This window comes from Bactrocera oleae, chromosome 6 (genome assembly GCF_042242935.1).
Source record: "Bactrocera oleae isolate idBacOlea1 chromosome 6, idBacOlea1, whole genome shotgun sequence".
In the NCBI taxonomy this organism is placed as follows: domain Eukaryota; kingdom Metazoa; phylum Arthropoda; class Insecta; order Diptera; family Tephritidae; genus Bactrocera; species Bactrocera oleae.
In genome coordinates, this window is record NC_091540.1 from 28,859,118 (window position 1) to 28,875,361 (window position 16,244).

Here is a 16,244-nt window from a genome sequence, read left to right on the forward strand (position 1 = left end):
GTATAAAAACAACGTTCTTTAATTTTTAGGCCAAATACTTTTTATTCACGTGCACTGAAAGTAAAATCATCTGTTTTGGGTTGTAATATTTAAAAATATGCTAGTAGAACCGAAAAAACTGAACTAAAGAAATAATCATTTATATATTCCAATGTTAGTAGTCTAAGAGAGTTTGGAAACAAATATTCTTTATAGGTTTAGACCTAGATTAGTTTTACAATTTCATAACCATTTGACGAAATCTTTGAAATTTTAGGTGGAATGGTGCAATCTCAGAATCAAACTATAAACCAGCAACAAACTCCAAATTTAGTCGCTCAACTTCAAAGACAATTACCGAATCAACAAAATATGAATGTGCAACAATATCAACATTACCAAGCTCCATATTAAAATAGTAATAAATTAAATATCGAAAAGTACTGTATAACAAACATATATAATATATTTATGTAACTTAATTTTTCAGCTATCAGTGAACATTGCAAGTTTTCCATAACTCACTTCATTTTAAATTGCGAAAAATTGTGTGATTTTTTAATACACAAATATTTGTATTATAAACTTATTACTTTAAATGGAAAAAGTCAAGGTAAGTATTTTAACAGGCCTCCAAGTCTTTTAATAAAGCAGTTTCAAGTCGATATAAAAAATAAACTTTTAAGGAGTACGGAATCGTCGATCCATGAAAAAATTACAATTTTAAATATTTTTTTTTGCATGCAAATTATTTTATTTTATTTTATAATACATAGCAACATTAAATTAAAAAAAAAACTATAAATATCTAAAATCAATAGGAGAACAAAAAATAGTTTTACTAATAGATTATCTAATACATTTGAAAGCTTTTTAATAAATTAACAAAAGGGCGGCCTCTGAAATTTTTTTACAGTTTTTCGGGAAAACCAACACTTAATTGTTCATCAAAAATCTAAATTAAAAAAACCCTTCGATCAGGCACTAGTTTTTATTTTTTTGAAAAAGCTGTATAAATTTCATGATAATCAAATTCAACAAACTACACCACTCTAAGCAGGAACCAAGTAAATTGTCACCACCTTATAAAGGAATGGCTAATATATGTATGCGCAGATGTTCTTTAACATGCGTGTTAGGGAAAATTAGAATAACAAAAAGAAATAAAAGATTTTGAAGAACATTTATACAATGAGGCAAAAATTAAAATGAAATTAAAACATTATAAAGAAATGGCTAATATATGTATGGGCAGATGTTCTTTGACATGCGTGTTAGGGAAAATTAGAATAACAAAAAGAAATAATAGATTTTGAAGAACATTTATACAATGAGGCAAAAATTAAAATGAAATTAAAATAAATTTAATAAAAAAGGTTTATAACAATTAAAAAAGGAATAAAACTACATCTGTGTTAGGATTTGAACTCAGGCAATATATTTGATGTAAATTTGAAAAAACGAACTGTGCTAAACAAGCAGCACCACAGACAATAATTAAAAAGTGATGTCTAATAGGTGAACTCAAACAGCTATTGTCGTTTACTAGTTTCAAATAGTCAATTTGTATGTGAATATTCCCGAAATTGCCTTGTCCCTCAATATGACTTTTGTAAAAAAATCAAACATTTGCGCAAGCTACAAAAAAAACGCAGACGCACCATCATCTACCAATAAGATTCGAGCAAACTCGCACCATATTTTCGAAGTATTTCATATTACAACGACAACAAATTTATCCATAACGAACGCTACAAAACGAAGTGCGATCGTTTATAACTATGTACTGCTCTTTTTTATGTGCGCCTGGCCAACCAAATTTAGTTTTCATATAGAATTCCTACCGCAAATGCGAAAAAATGAAGTTTAAATAAAAATGAATGAAATTGAATTTGAATGTTTTCAGTAAAACTGAAGAATCAGCAAAATTTCAATTTTACAATTTGTATCACTGAAAATCCTACCATCCCCCTCGTCCTGTATGTGGCCTACAAGCTGCTTCCTCACAACATTTGCTAAAAATCAGAAATTGAAGAATTTGTCTGATGTTCCCTTCAGAAAGGAGAATTGGCAACTTGACCTATTAGCGATTTGAAATATTATTTTAATTTATTTCATATTATGAACTATATTATAAAATTTATATAAAATTGCCATTTATATGAAATTCCTTATTACTTATATTAGTTCTAAACACATTTCATATGGTGCTTATGCATGTTTACTTAATATTATAATTTCATTCAGGGGTGTTTTAGAATCTGATAGTTGTCAGAATCAGAATTGAAACCGATAAAAAAATGTTGTAGGTGTCATGAATTCAGATATTATTAGTTTGATGTTCGAAACAGAATTTGTAACGGATTTGGGTGTCATCGAAACCAATTTTATCGGTTTTGATATCAGAAATAAAGCAAGAGGATATTCGCTAACAAATTTAAATATTGCGTTGTTATTTCTGTGCGCTGTTAGGAAAACATAAGAACCAAACTCAAAATACACTAATAATTGAGTTTATGGAAAAAAATCCAGACATTATAAGAGGATTTACAAAACGCAATAAGCCAATTATAGATGAATTATGGCAGGCATTAACGGAATCCCTAAATGCTGCAGGTCCACCACATAAAGATGTCTCCGGGTGGAAAAAGGTAAATAAATGAATTTCAGTGAAAATTAAACTGCAGTTTAACAGACAACAAAATTGAGAGTCGAGCAACAGGGGGTGGCCCCTTTTGTAAATATCAGCTCACTCAAAATGAAGAAACAATTGTGCGTCTTTGCGGCATTTCGCAAACCGTGGAAGGCGTACCAGGCGTTTCTCTTGACACCCAACCCGTCAATGAGAATGTATGTATATGTTGCAATTGCAGTGAATCCAGATATAGATTTGTCTTCCTCATCGCTAGAGCAACATATAGAAAATTTACCTTCTGATTAGAAAAATTAGATAGTACACCAGATTGTTTAAATAGATTTTTTGATGAGGAAACCAACAATCCCAGTGTTGAAAAAATTGATAAATTAAAAGAACTGCAGACTAAAAATTCTAGCAGTTTGAGGCGTATATACCAAGCATTAGAAAATAATAATAAAACTGTTGGAAGAGCTATTACCGAAATGAAAGATGAGTTTGTTAGCATAAGTTCTCAATTGCTTAAAAGTATTATTGAAAAAAATGAGATTAAAAAAGAGCAAATAGATCTAGAAATTTTTAAGTTCGAATACAAAAAACAAAATAACGCAAGAAAAGGAGATTAATTAATAAGTATATTGTTAAATCAAAGATCTTGATTGTACCTGAAATTAAAAATTAAGACTGAATTTAGTTTAGTCATGAAGACTGTTATATTCAAAATAAAAAACAAATCATTGATCATTCTGACGTGCCTTTGTATACCCATAGTTAACCCACAGTTAAAAGTTTTAAGCTGGTACAGGTAGTTTTTAAGCTGTTTCTTCCCATTTCTGTTAAATTTTTACATTTCGAATTTCGACAACAACCAGTAAAATGAGGTAACTTCACTATAGTGGTTTTCCTCTCTATTTTGCCTCTGGTAAATAACTGTGGCCCTGCTACATTTACCATAGTAGAAAACTACTTGAAGTTTTTGTATTAAAATTGTGCGTTCTATTGTGGATACGCACTACAAGTGTATGGAGTTTTAGATAACATATGTTGTATATATACAAACAAACAAAATTTTTGTAGAGTGATCGATGCTCGGCACCCTGTGACCGTCCGCAATCGGATAAAATTTATAGAACTCTCAAAACAGATCGGATGGCCTTCACTCGGCTTTCGGCTCATTTTTGAACCGCCATTCGCCATATTGTTAGACAGTTTCGACGTCATATTCACAAACCCACGCCTCATTTGTCAATCATCTCTTTTGCGACCTTTACATACTCGACGAGCTTTTTGCAGACCATTTTGTACATATCTAACATTGACATACCTAAAACAACCACAATGTGTTGAGTCGATCCATAAGCGTTGTTAAGATCCTCTGCTATCTCTTTAGTATAACATAGTCGTGTCTTTCAAGGTCTGTTTCTTTAACTTTTTCGATACAATGAAATACTTGTGTTCGTGAAAAAGTAGATTCCGTAGACGTGATTTCATTGGAAACACAAATCGTTGTTTAATTTTTTTTAATGGTAAAAAATGGCCAAACAAACCTTTCGCGTCGTAAACTGATAATAACATTCCCAAATCGATCAAATTAGATCAATACATCCCCAGCCTCCATAAACCTAATAAAAGGATTTTCAAATTTGGGTTTAGATTTATACCGTATATATCATTCAATAGATAATATATCTAAATGATACCCAAGATATTCACAAATAGACCATAAAGGGTTATATTATATAATGCTGTAGTGAAATAAAATTGAATGATTTAGTTAATATCATTGACATCTTAAAGAATTCGACAATTTTACTTATCATCGCTTTAGGGATCATCGGTGCCACGGTTTTTGAATAAATGTGATACACCCGTTAGTTTGAAGGAATTTCGCCATGATCTAGTCACCAACTCACTAGATTTGTCCCTCGGCCAATGGAAAAAACCATAATTGTAAAGACCTCGCATCTTCAAACTATCGAACCGATATGGAAATGGTCGAAGACTTACAGTCAAGTAATTACTGCAAATGTAGCTCATGTCGAGGAATAAAGCCATAATTATATTCATTCAACAAGAAAACAAGAAAAAAAGGAAAACTTCGATTGCACCGAAGCTATAATACCCTTCACAGAACTTGATTCCGATCATTCAATTTGTATGGCAGCTATATGATATAATGATCTGATCTGAACAATTTTTGCGGATAATACTTTGTTGCCTTTAATAATCATCCATGCCAAATTTCGTGAAGATACCTTGTCAAAGTTTTCCATACAAGCACTTGATTCCGATTTGCATTATTGCATTATTCCAAATTTTGTGAAGATACCTCGTTAAATGAAAGAGTTTTCCATACAAGCACTAGATTCCGATCGTTCAGTTTGTATGGCAGCTATATGCTACAGTGATCTGATCTGAAAATTTTTTTCGGAGATTATATTGTTGCCTTAGACAATAAATTATGCCTAATTTTGTGAAGATACCTCGTAAAATGAAAAGGTTTTAAATGCAAGCACTTTACCCCGATCTTTTAGTTAATATGGCAGCTATATGCTATAGTCATCCGATCTATACATTTTCTTCGGAGATTGCATTATTTCCTTAAATAATAATCCGTGCCAAATTTCGTGTAGATACCTCGTCAAATAAAACAGTTTCCAATACAAGATTTTGATTCCGATTGTTCAGTTTGTATGGCTACAGTGGTCCAAAATCGGCCATTCCGACAAATCAGCAGCTTCTTAGTGAGAAAAGGACAAGTGCAAAATTTCAGATCGATAGCTTAAAAACTGAGGGGCTAGTTTGCACATATACAGACAGACGGGCGTGGGTAAATCAACTCCGCTCATCATGCTGATCATTTATGTATATATTTTATAGGGCCTCCGACGTTTGCTTCTGGATGTTACAAACCTCGCGGCGAACTTAATATATCCTGTTCAGGGTATAAAAACAACGTTCTTTAATTTTTAGGCCAAATACTTTTTATTCACGTGCACTGAAAGTAAAATCATCTGTTTTGGGTTGTAATAGTTAAAAATATGCTAGTAGAACCGAAAAAACTGAACTAAAGAAATAATCATTTATATATTCCAATGTTAGTAGTCTAAGAGAGTTTGGAAACAAATATTCTTTATAGGTTTAGACCTAGATTAGTTTTACAATTTCATAACCATTTGACGAAATCTTTGAAATTTTAGGTGGAATGGTGCAATCTCAGAATCAAACTATAAACCAGCAACAAACTCCAAATTTAGTCGCTCAACTTCAAAGACAATTACCGAATCAACAAAATATGAATGTGCAACAATATCAACATCACCAAGCTCCATATTAAAATAGTAATAAATTAAATATCGAAAAGTACTGTATAACAAACATATATAATATATTTATGTAACTTAATTTTTCAGCTATCAGTGAACATTGCAAGTTTTCCATAACTCACTTCATTTTAAATTGCGAAAAATTGTGTGATTTTTTAATACACAAATATTTGTATTATAAACTTATTACTTTAAATGGAAAAAGTCAAGGTAAGTATTTTAACAGGCCTCCAAGTCTTTTAATAAAGCAGTTTCAAGTCGATATAAAAAATAAACTTTTAAGGAGTACGGAATCGTCGATCCATGAAAAAATTACAATTTTAAATATTTTTTTTGCATGCAAATTATTTTATTTTATTTTATAATACATAGCAACATTAAATTAAAAAAAAAACTATAAATATCTAAAATCAATAGGAGAACAAAAAATAGTTTTACTAATAGATTATCTAATACATTTGAAAGCTTTTTAATAAATTAACAAAAGGGCGGCCTCTGAAATTTTTTTACAGTTTTTCGGGAAAACCAACACTTAATTGTTCATCAAAAATCTAAATTAAAAAAACCCTTCGATCAGGCACTAGTTTTTATTTTTTTGAAAAAGCTGTATAAATTTCATGATAATCAAATTCAACAAACTACACCACTCTAAGCAGGAACCAAGTAAATTGTCACCACCTTATAAAGGAATGGCTAATATATGTATGCGCAGATGTTCTTTAACATGCGTGTTAGGGAAAATTGGAATAACAAAAAGAAATAAAAGATTTTGAAGAACATTTATACAATGAGGCAAAAATTAAAATGAAATTAAAACATTATTAAGAAATGGCTAATATATGTATGGGCAGATGTTCTTTGACATGCGTGTTAGGGAAAATTAGAATAACAAAAAGAAATAATAGATTTTGAAGAACATTTATACAATGAGGCAAAAATTAAAATGAAATTAAAATAAATTTAATAAAAAAGGTTTATAACAATTAAAAAAGGAATAAAACTACATCTGTGTTAGGATTTGAACTCAGGCAATATATTTGATGTAAATTTGAAAAAACGAACTGTGCTAAACAAGCAGCACCACAGACAATAATTAAAAAGTGATGTCTAATAGGTGAACTCAAACAGCTATTGTCGCTTACTAGTTTCAAATAGTCAATTTGTATGTGAATATTCCCGAAATTGCCTTGTCCCTCAATATGACTTTTGTAAAAAAATCAAACATTTGCGCAAGCTACAAAAAAAACGCAGACGCACCATCATCTACCAATAAGATTCGAGCAAACTCGCACCATATTTTCGAAGTATTTCATATTACAACGACAACAAATTTATCCATAACGAACGCGCGTATGCTACAAAACGAAGTGCGATCGTTTATAACTATGTACTGCTCTTTTTTATGTGCGCCTGGCCAACCAAATTTAGTTTTCATATAGAATTCCTACCGCAAATGCGAAAAAATGAAGTTTAAATAAAAATGAATGAAATTGAATTTGAATGTTTTCAGTAAAACTGAAGAATCAGCAAAATTTCAATTTTACAATTTGTATCACTGAAAATCCTACCATCCCCCTCGTCCTGTATGTGGCCTACAAGCTGCTTCCTCACAACATTTGCTAAAAATCAGAAATTGAAGAATTTGTCTGATGTTCCCTTCAGAAAGGAGAATTGGCAACATTACCTATTAGCGATTTGAAATATTATTTTAATTTATTTCATATTATGAACTATATTATAAAATTTATATAAAATTGCCATTTATATGAAATTCCTTATTACTTATATTAGTTCTAAACACATTTCATATGGTGCTTATGCATGTTTACTTAATATTATAATTTCATTCAGGGGTGTTGTAGAATCTGATAGTTGTCAGAATCAGAATTGAAACCGATAAAAAAATGTTGTAGGTGTCATGAATTCAGATATTATTAGTTTGATGTTCGAAACAGAATTTGTAACGGATTTGGGTGTCATCGAAACCAATTTTATCGGTTTTGATATCAGAAATAAAGCAAGAGGATATTCGCTAACAAATTTAAATATTGCGTTGTTATTTCTGTGCGCTGTTAGGAAAACATAAGAACCGAACACAAAATACACTAATAATTGAGTTTATGAAAAAAAATCCAGACATTATAAGAGGATTTACAAAACGCAATAAGCCAATTATAGATGCATTATGGCAGGCATTAACGGAATCCCTAAATGCTGCAGGTCCACCACATAAAGATGTCTCCGGGTGGAAAAAGGTAAATAAATGAATTTCAGTGAAAATTAAACTGCAGTTTAACAGACAACAAAATTGAGAGTCGAGCAACAGGGGGTGGCCCCTTTTGTAAATATCAGCTCACTCAAAATGAAGAAACAATTGTGCGTCTTTGCGGCATTTCGCAAACCGTGGAAGGCGTACCAGGCGTTTCTCTTGACACCCAACCCGTCAATGAGAATGTATGTATATGTTGCAATTGCAGTGAATCCAGATATAGATTTGTCTTCCTCATCGCTAGAGCAACATATAGAAAATTTACCTTCTGATTAGAAAAATTAGATAGTACACCAGATTGTTTAAATAGATTTTTTGATGAGGAAACCAACAATCCCAGTGTTGAAAAAATTGATAAATTAAAAGAACTGCAGACTAAAAATTCTAGCAGTTTGAGGCGTATATACCAAGCATTAGAAAATAATAATAAAACTGTTGGAAGAGCTATTACCGAAATGAAAGATGAGTTTGTTAGCATAAGTTCTCAATTGCTTAAAAGTATTATTGAAAAAAATGAGATTAAAAAAGAGCAAATAGATCTAGAAATTTTTAAGTTCGAATACAAAAAACAAAATAACGCAAGAAAAGGAGATTAATTAATAAGTATATTGTTAAATCAAAGATCTTGATTGTACCTGAAATTAAAAATTAAGACTGAATTTAGTTTAGTCATGAAGACTGTTATATTCAAAATAAAAAACAAATCATTGATCATTCTGACGTGCCTTTGTATACCCATAGTTAACCCACAGTTAAAAGTTTTAAGCTGGTACAGGTAGTTTTTAAGCTGTTTCTTCCCATTTCTGTTAAATTTTTACATTTCGAATTTCGACAACAACCAGTAAAATGAGGTAACTTCACTATAGCGGTTTTCCTCTCTATTTTGCCTCTGGTAAATAACTGTGGCCCTGCTACATTTACCATAGTAGAAAACTACTTGAAGTTTTTGTATTAAAATTGTGCGTTCTATTGTGGATACGCACTACAAGTGTATGGAGTTTTAGATAACATATGTTGTATATATACAAACAAACAAAATTTTTGTAGAGTGATCGATGCTCGGCACCTTGTGACCGTCCGCAATCGGATAAAATTTATAGAACTGTCAAAACAGATCGGATGGCCTTCACTCGGCTTTCGGCTCATTTTTGAACCGCCATTCGCCATATTGTTAGACAGTTTCGACGTCATATTCACAAACCCACGCCTCATTTGTCAATCATCTCTTTTGCGACCTTTACATACTCGACGAGCTTTTTGCAGACCATTTTGTACATATCTAACATTGACATACCTAAAACAACCACAATGTGTTGAGTCGATCCATAAGCGTTGTTAAGATCCTCTGCTATCTCTTTAGTATAACATAGTCGTGTCTTTCAAGGTCTGTTTCTTTAACTTTTTCGATACAATGAAATACTTGTGTTCGTGAAAAAGTAGATTCCGTAGACGTGATTTCATTGGAAACACAAATCGTTGTTTAATTTTTTTTAATGGTAAAAAATGGCCAAACAAACCTTTCGCGTCGTAAACTGATAATAACATTCCCAAATCGATCAAATTAGATCAATACATCCCCAGCCTCCATAAACCTAATAAAAGGATTTTCAAATTTGGGTTTAGATTTATACCGTATATATCATTCAATAGATAATATATCTAAATGATACCCAAGATATTCACAAATAGACCATAAAGGGTTATATTATATAATGCTGTAGTGAAATAAAATTGAATGATTTAGTTAATATCATTGACATCTTAAAGAATTCGACAATTTTACTTATCATCGCTTTAGGGATCATCGGTGCCACGGTTTTTGAATAAACGTGATACACCCGTTAGTTTGAAGGAATTTCGCCATGATCTAGTCACCAACTCACTAGATTTGTCCCTCGGCCAATGGAAAAAACCATAATTGTAAAGACCTCGCATCTTCAAACTATCGAACCGATATGGAAATGGTCGAAGACTTACAGTCAAGTAATTACTGCAAATGTAGCTCATGTCGAGGAATAAAGCCATAATTATATTCATTCAACAAGAAAACAAGAAAAAAAGGAAAACTTCGATTGCACCGAAGCTATAATACCCTTCACAGAACTTGATTCCGATCATTCAATTTGTATGGCAGCTATATGATATAATGATCTGATCTGAACAATTTTTGCGGATAATACTTTGTTGCCTTTAATAATCATCCATGCCAAATTTCGTGAAGATACCTTGTCAAAGTTTTCCATACAAGCAGTTGATTCCGATTTGCATTATTGCATTATTCCAAATTTTGTGAAGATACCTCGTTAAATGAAAGAGTTTTCCATACAAGCACTAGATTCCGATCGTTCAGTTTGTATGGCAGCTGTATGCTACAGTGATCTGATCTGAAAATTTTTTTCGGAGATTATATTGTTGCCTTAGACAATAAATTATGCCTAATTTTGTGAAGATACCTCGTAAAATGAAAAGGTTTTAAATGCAAGCACTTTACCCCGATCTTTTAGTTAATATGGCAGCTATATGCTATAGTCATCCGATCTATACATTTTCTTCGGAGATTGCATTATTTCCTTAAATAATAATCCGTGCCAAATTTCGTGTAGATACCTCGTCAAATAAAACAGTTTCCAATACAAGATTTTGATTCCGATTGTTCAGTTTGTATGGCTACAGTGGTCCAAAATCGGCCATTCCGACAAATCAGCAGCTTCTTAGTGAGAAAAGGACAAGTGCAAAATTTCAGATCGATAGCTTAAAAACTGAGGGGCTAGTTTGCACATATACAGACAGACGGGCGTTGGTAAATCAACTCCGCTCATCATGCTGATCATTTATGTATATATTTTATAGGGCCTCCGACGTTTGCTTCTGGATGTTACAAACCTCGCGGCGAACTTAATATATCCTGTTCAGGGTATAAAAACAACGTTCTTTAATTTTTAGGCCAAATACTTTTTATTCACGTGCACTGAAAGTAAAATCATCTGTTTTGGGTTGTAATAGTTAAAAATATGCTAGTAGAACCGAAAAAACTGAACTAAAGAAATAATCATTTATATATTCCAATGTTAGTAGTCTAAGAGAGTTTGGAAACAAATATTCTTTATAGGTTTAGACCTAGATTAGTTTTACAATTTCATAACCATTTGACGAAATCTTTGAAATTTTAGGTGGAATGGTGCAATCTCAGAATCAAACTATAAACCAGCAACAAACTCCAAATTTAGTCGCTCAACTTCAAAGACAATTACCGAATCAACAAAATATGAATGTGCAACAATATCAACATCACCAAGCTCCATATTAAAATAGTAATAAATTAAATATCGAAAAGTACTGTATAACAAACATATATAATATATTTATGTAACTTAATTTTTCAGCTATCAGTGAACATTGCAAGTTTTCCATAACTCACTTCATTTTAAATTGCGAAAAATTGTGTGATTTTTTAATACACAAATATTTGTATTATAAACTTATTACTTTAAATGGAAAAAGTCAAGGTAAGTATTTTAACAGGCCTCCAAGTCTTTTAATAAAGCAGTTTCAAGTCGATATAAAAAATAAACTTTTAAGGAGTACGGAATCGTCGATCCATGAAAAAATTACAATTTTAAATATTTTTTTTGCATGCAAATTATTTTATTTTATTTTATAATACATAGCAACATTAAATTAAAAAAAAAACTATAAATATCTAAAATCAATAGGAGAACAAAAAATAGTTTTACTAATAGATTATCTAATACATTTGAAAGCTTTTTAATAAATTAACAAAAGGGCGGCCTCTGAAATTTTTTTACAGTTTTTCGGGAAAACCAACACTTAATTGTTCATCAAAAATCTAAATTAAAAAAACCCTTCGATCAGGCACTAGTTTTTATTTTTTTGAAAAGGCTGTATAAATTTCATTGAAATCTACGTTTTAGAGAAAACCAACTCATCATAATCAAATTCAACAAACTACACAACTCTAAGCAGGAACCAAGTAAATTGTCACCACCTTATAAAGGAATGGCTAATATATGTATGTGCAAATGTTCTTTGAGATGCGTGTTAGGGAAAATTAGAATAACAAAAAGAAATAATAGATTTTGAAGAACATTTATACAATGAGGCAAAAATTGAAATGAAATTAAAACATTATAAAGGAATGGCTAATATATGTATGGGCAGATGTTCTTTGACATGCGTGTTAGAGAAAATTAGAATAACAAAAAGAAATAATAGATTTTGAAGAACATTTATACAATGAGGCAAAAATTAAAATGAAATTAAAATAAATTTAATAAAAAAGGTTTATAACAATTAAAAAAGGAATAAAACTACATCTGTGTTAGGATTTGAACTCAAGCAATATATTTGATGTAAATTTGAAAAAACGAACTGTGCTAAACAAGCAGCACCACAGACAATAATTAAAAAGTGATGTCTAATAGGTGAACTCAAACAGCTATTGTCGTTTACTAGTTTCAAATAGTCAATTTGTATGTGAATATTCCCGAAATTGCCTTGTCCCTCAATATGACTTTTGTAAAAAAATCAAACATTTGCGCAAGCTACAAAAAAAAACGCAGACGCACCATCATCTACCAATAAGATTCGAGCAAACTCGCACCATATTTTCGAAGTATTTCATATTACAACGACAACAAATTTATCCATAACGAACGCTACAAAACGAAGTGCGATCGTTTATAACTATGTACTGCTCTTTTTTATGTGCGCCTGGCCAACCAAATTTAGTTTTCATATAGAATTCCTACCGCAAATGCGAAAAAATGAAGTTTAAATAAAAATGAATGAAATTGAATTTGAATGTTTTCAGTAAAACTGAAGAATCAGCAAAATTTCAATTTTACAATTTGTATCACTGAAAATCCTACCATCCCCCTCGTCCTGTATGTGGCCTACAAGTTGCTTCCTCACAACATTTGCTAAAAATCAGAAATTGAAGAATTTGTCTGATGTTCCCTTCAGAAAGGAGAATTAGCAACATGACCTATTAGCGATTTGAAATATTATTTTAATTTATTTCATATTATGAACTATATTATAAAATGTATATAAAATTGCCATTTATATGAAATTCCTTATTACTTATATTAGTTCTAAGCACATTTCATATGGTGCTTATGCATGTTTACTTAATATTATAATTTCATTCAGGGGTGTTGTAGAATCTGATAGTTGTCAGAATCAGAATTGAAACCGATAAAAAAATGTTGAAGGTGTCATGAATTCAGATATTATTAGTTTGATGTTCGAAACAGAATTTGTAACGGATTTGGGTGTCATCGAAACCAATTTTATCGGTTTTGATTTCAGAAATAAAGCAAGAGGATATTCGCTAACAAATTTAAATATTGCGTTGTTATTTCTGTGCGCTGTTAGGAAAACATAAGAACCAAACTCAAAATACACTAATAATTGAGTTTATGGAAAAAAATCCAGACATTATAAGAGGATTTACAAAACGCAATAAGCCAATTATAGATGAATTATGGCAGGCATTAACGGAATCCCTAAATGCTGCAGGTCCACCACATAAAGATGTCTCCGGGTGGAAAAAGGTAAATAAATGAATTTCAGTGAAAATTAAACTGCAGTTTATTTTTATAGGTCATAACTGAGTGGAAGAGCGAAATTAAAAGAAAATTAGCTCACAACAAAATTGAGAGTCGAGCAACAGGGGGTGGACCTTTTGTAAATATCAGCTCACTCAAAATGAAGAAACAATTGTGCGTCTTTGCGGCATTTCGCAAACCGTGGAAGGCGTACCAGGCGTTTCTCTTGACACCCAACCCGTCAATGAGAATGTATGTATATGTTGCAATTGCAGTGAATCCAGATATAGATTTATCTTCCTCATCGCTAGAGCAACATATAGAAAATTTACCTTCTGATTAGAAAAATTAGATATTACACCAGATTGTTTAAATAGATTTTTTGATTAGGAAACCAACAACCCCAATGTTGAGAAAATTGATAAATTAAAAGAACTGCAGACTAAAAATTCTAGCAGCTTGAGGCGTATATACCAAGCATTAGAAAATAATAATAAAACTGTTGGAAGAGCTATTACCGAAATGAAAGATGAGTTTGTTAGCATAAGTTCTCAATTGCTTAAAAGTATTATTGAAAAAAATAAGATTAAAAAAGAGCAAATAAATCTAGAAATTTTTAAGTTCGAATACAAAAAACAAAATAACGCAAGAAAAGGAGATTAATTAATAAGTATATTGTTAAATCAAAGATCTTGATTGTACCTGAAATTAAAAATTAAGACTGAATTTAGTTTAGTCATGAAGACTGTTATATTCAAAATAAAAAAAAAAATCATTGAATTACAAAGTATATGCTATTTCGTCTCTTATTCTCCGGCCTTCGCTTTGCATTGAACCATTATCAGATGACAAATTGTCCTCATTAGTTTCATTTGCAAGAAATACAACTTCTTGATTGTGTTCAATGTTTTAACGTCTGCAGATGTTGTGTAACGCACAACAGACGTTAACAATTTTAACAACTTTTTCAGGGCGATAATGTAATGTACACATAATACTATGTTCGTATCGAATTGAAATCGTCTTGAAAACACAATTTGTGGATTGTGGAACCAAAGTCGTTCTGACCGACATTGTGTGTTTTCGATGAGTTTTCAATGACAGTTCACACATCTATTTGTTTACATTTGTTATGTACCCTACAATAACAGTAACGGTCATCTGATGGGTAATATGACAGTTAAAGCTGACCATAACTCCGTCATAGCTGGAAATTGTCAGTTATGACTGAAACGCTATCAGAAGTGAAAAATTCTTTTGCGCAGTAGATAATATATATTTTTTTCTTTAATAAATTTCAAACTTTTAATCAAAATTAGTTATAATGATATACTTAAATATAAAGAGGAATGCAACAAAAAATATAATAAAATATGAACATATAAAAATAAATTTTCACTTGATGCCATCTCCTCCTCTCAATATCTCTGCATACGTCTTACTCCAATCAGTGGATAGTTCTGAATTTAAATATGCAAATGTAAATTAACAGTACTGACATATCAAATGTGAGTGAATTGGTGAACTCATCAGCAGTTTCTTGTAGGGTACGTTTAGGCCAATTATGGAATGTAACCTAATTATCAACTGACATTTAGGGCTGGCAAAATATGTCTTCTAAAAATATATATTAAACTAGAGCAGGCACCGATTATAATGAGTGGAAGGTAAGTTTTCAAGGGGTTTTCAGCGAAAACTGTGTTTTCGTTTGACAGATTTTGTATGGATGAAAACACAAGTTTTCGCGTGAAAACCCCTTTTGTTTATGAAAACACGAATTTTGTGTCGGTGCGAACATAGTATTAAACAGCGGAAACGGCTTTTCAAAACTCCAATTGTTCGTTCCACAATATTCCGAGCAGCCGTATGTGGTATATTGAATTTATACTCCTTGGAGTTAAACTGTGGATCTCTATATGGTGTTAATAAAAACGGTTCAATTCCGTAGCCGCAATCGCCCAGCAACCTCAATGAGCGCTGTCCACTCTCATATTGCGTACGGAAATATTGTTTAGCGTGACTCATACCCCAGATGAAAGCATCGTGACTTGAACCGGAATACCATGCATCTACGGCCCGTATTTGCATATCGTTGTCACAAATCTTTGGATAAAAGAAATACATATATTAGGTTTATAAATATGTTTGAATATTAATTTATTGATTATACTTACTATCATCGCATTTATACTAAAATATCCCTTTCGGTTAAAATAAAAATGCTCATCATCAGTTGGCTTTATTGTTTTGATGTGTGTTCCATCTATACAACCGACAATTCCGGGTATTTTGTACTTTCAAAAATAGTGATTTCTGGAAATAAACTTTTCGTTTTCATCCATAGAAAGTTTTATCCACTTACCGCAAATGTACTTCTCGAAGAGGCATATCACTTGCGTTAAAATCTGCGACACCTTGCTTCTTGCCAAACTGATGCAAGAATGACGTCCTATTCCCCGTTGGTA

The 16,244-nt window shown here is 31.4% G+C and overlaps 1 long non-coding RNA gene across 3 annotated transcripts; it reads left to right on the forward strand.

The window, feature by feature from the left end:
• The first annotated feature begins 371 nt into the window (after window positions 1–371).
• LOC138857798 (uncharacterized) lies at window positions 372–11,687 on the forward strand. Of its 3 annotated transcripts, XR_011396988.1 has the most exons (4): window positions 377–397; window positions 470–592; window positions 5,815–6,150; window positions 11,380–11,687. It is a non-coding gene; the product is annotated as an uncharacterized lncRNA (long non-coding RNA). The 3 variants fall into 3 exon arrangements; XR_011396987.1 differs by having other exon boundaries at window positions 372–592; XR_011396989.1 differs by lacking the exons at window positions 377–397; window positions 470–592 and adding an exon at window positions 2,752–2,829.
• Window positions 11,688–16,244: the final 4,557 nt, after the last annotated feature.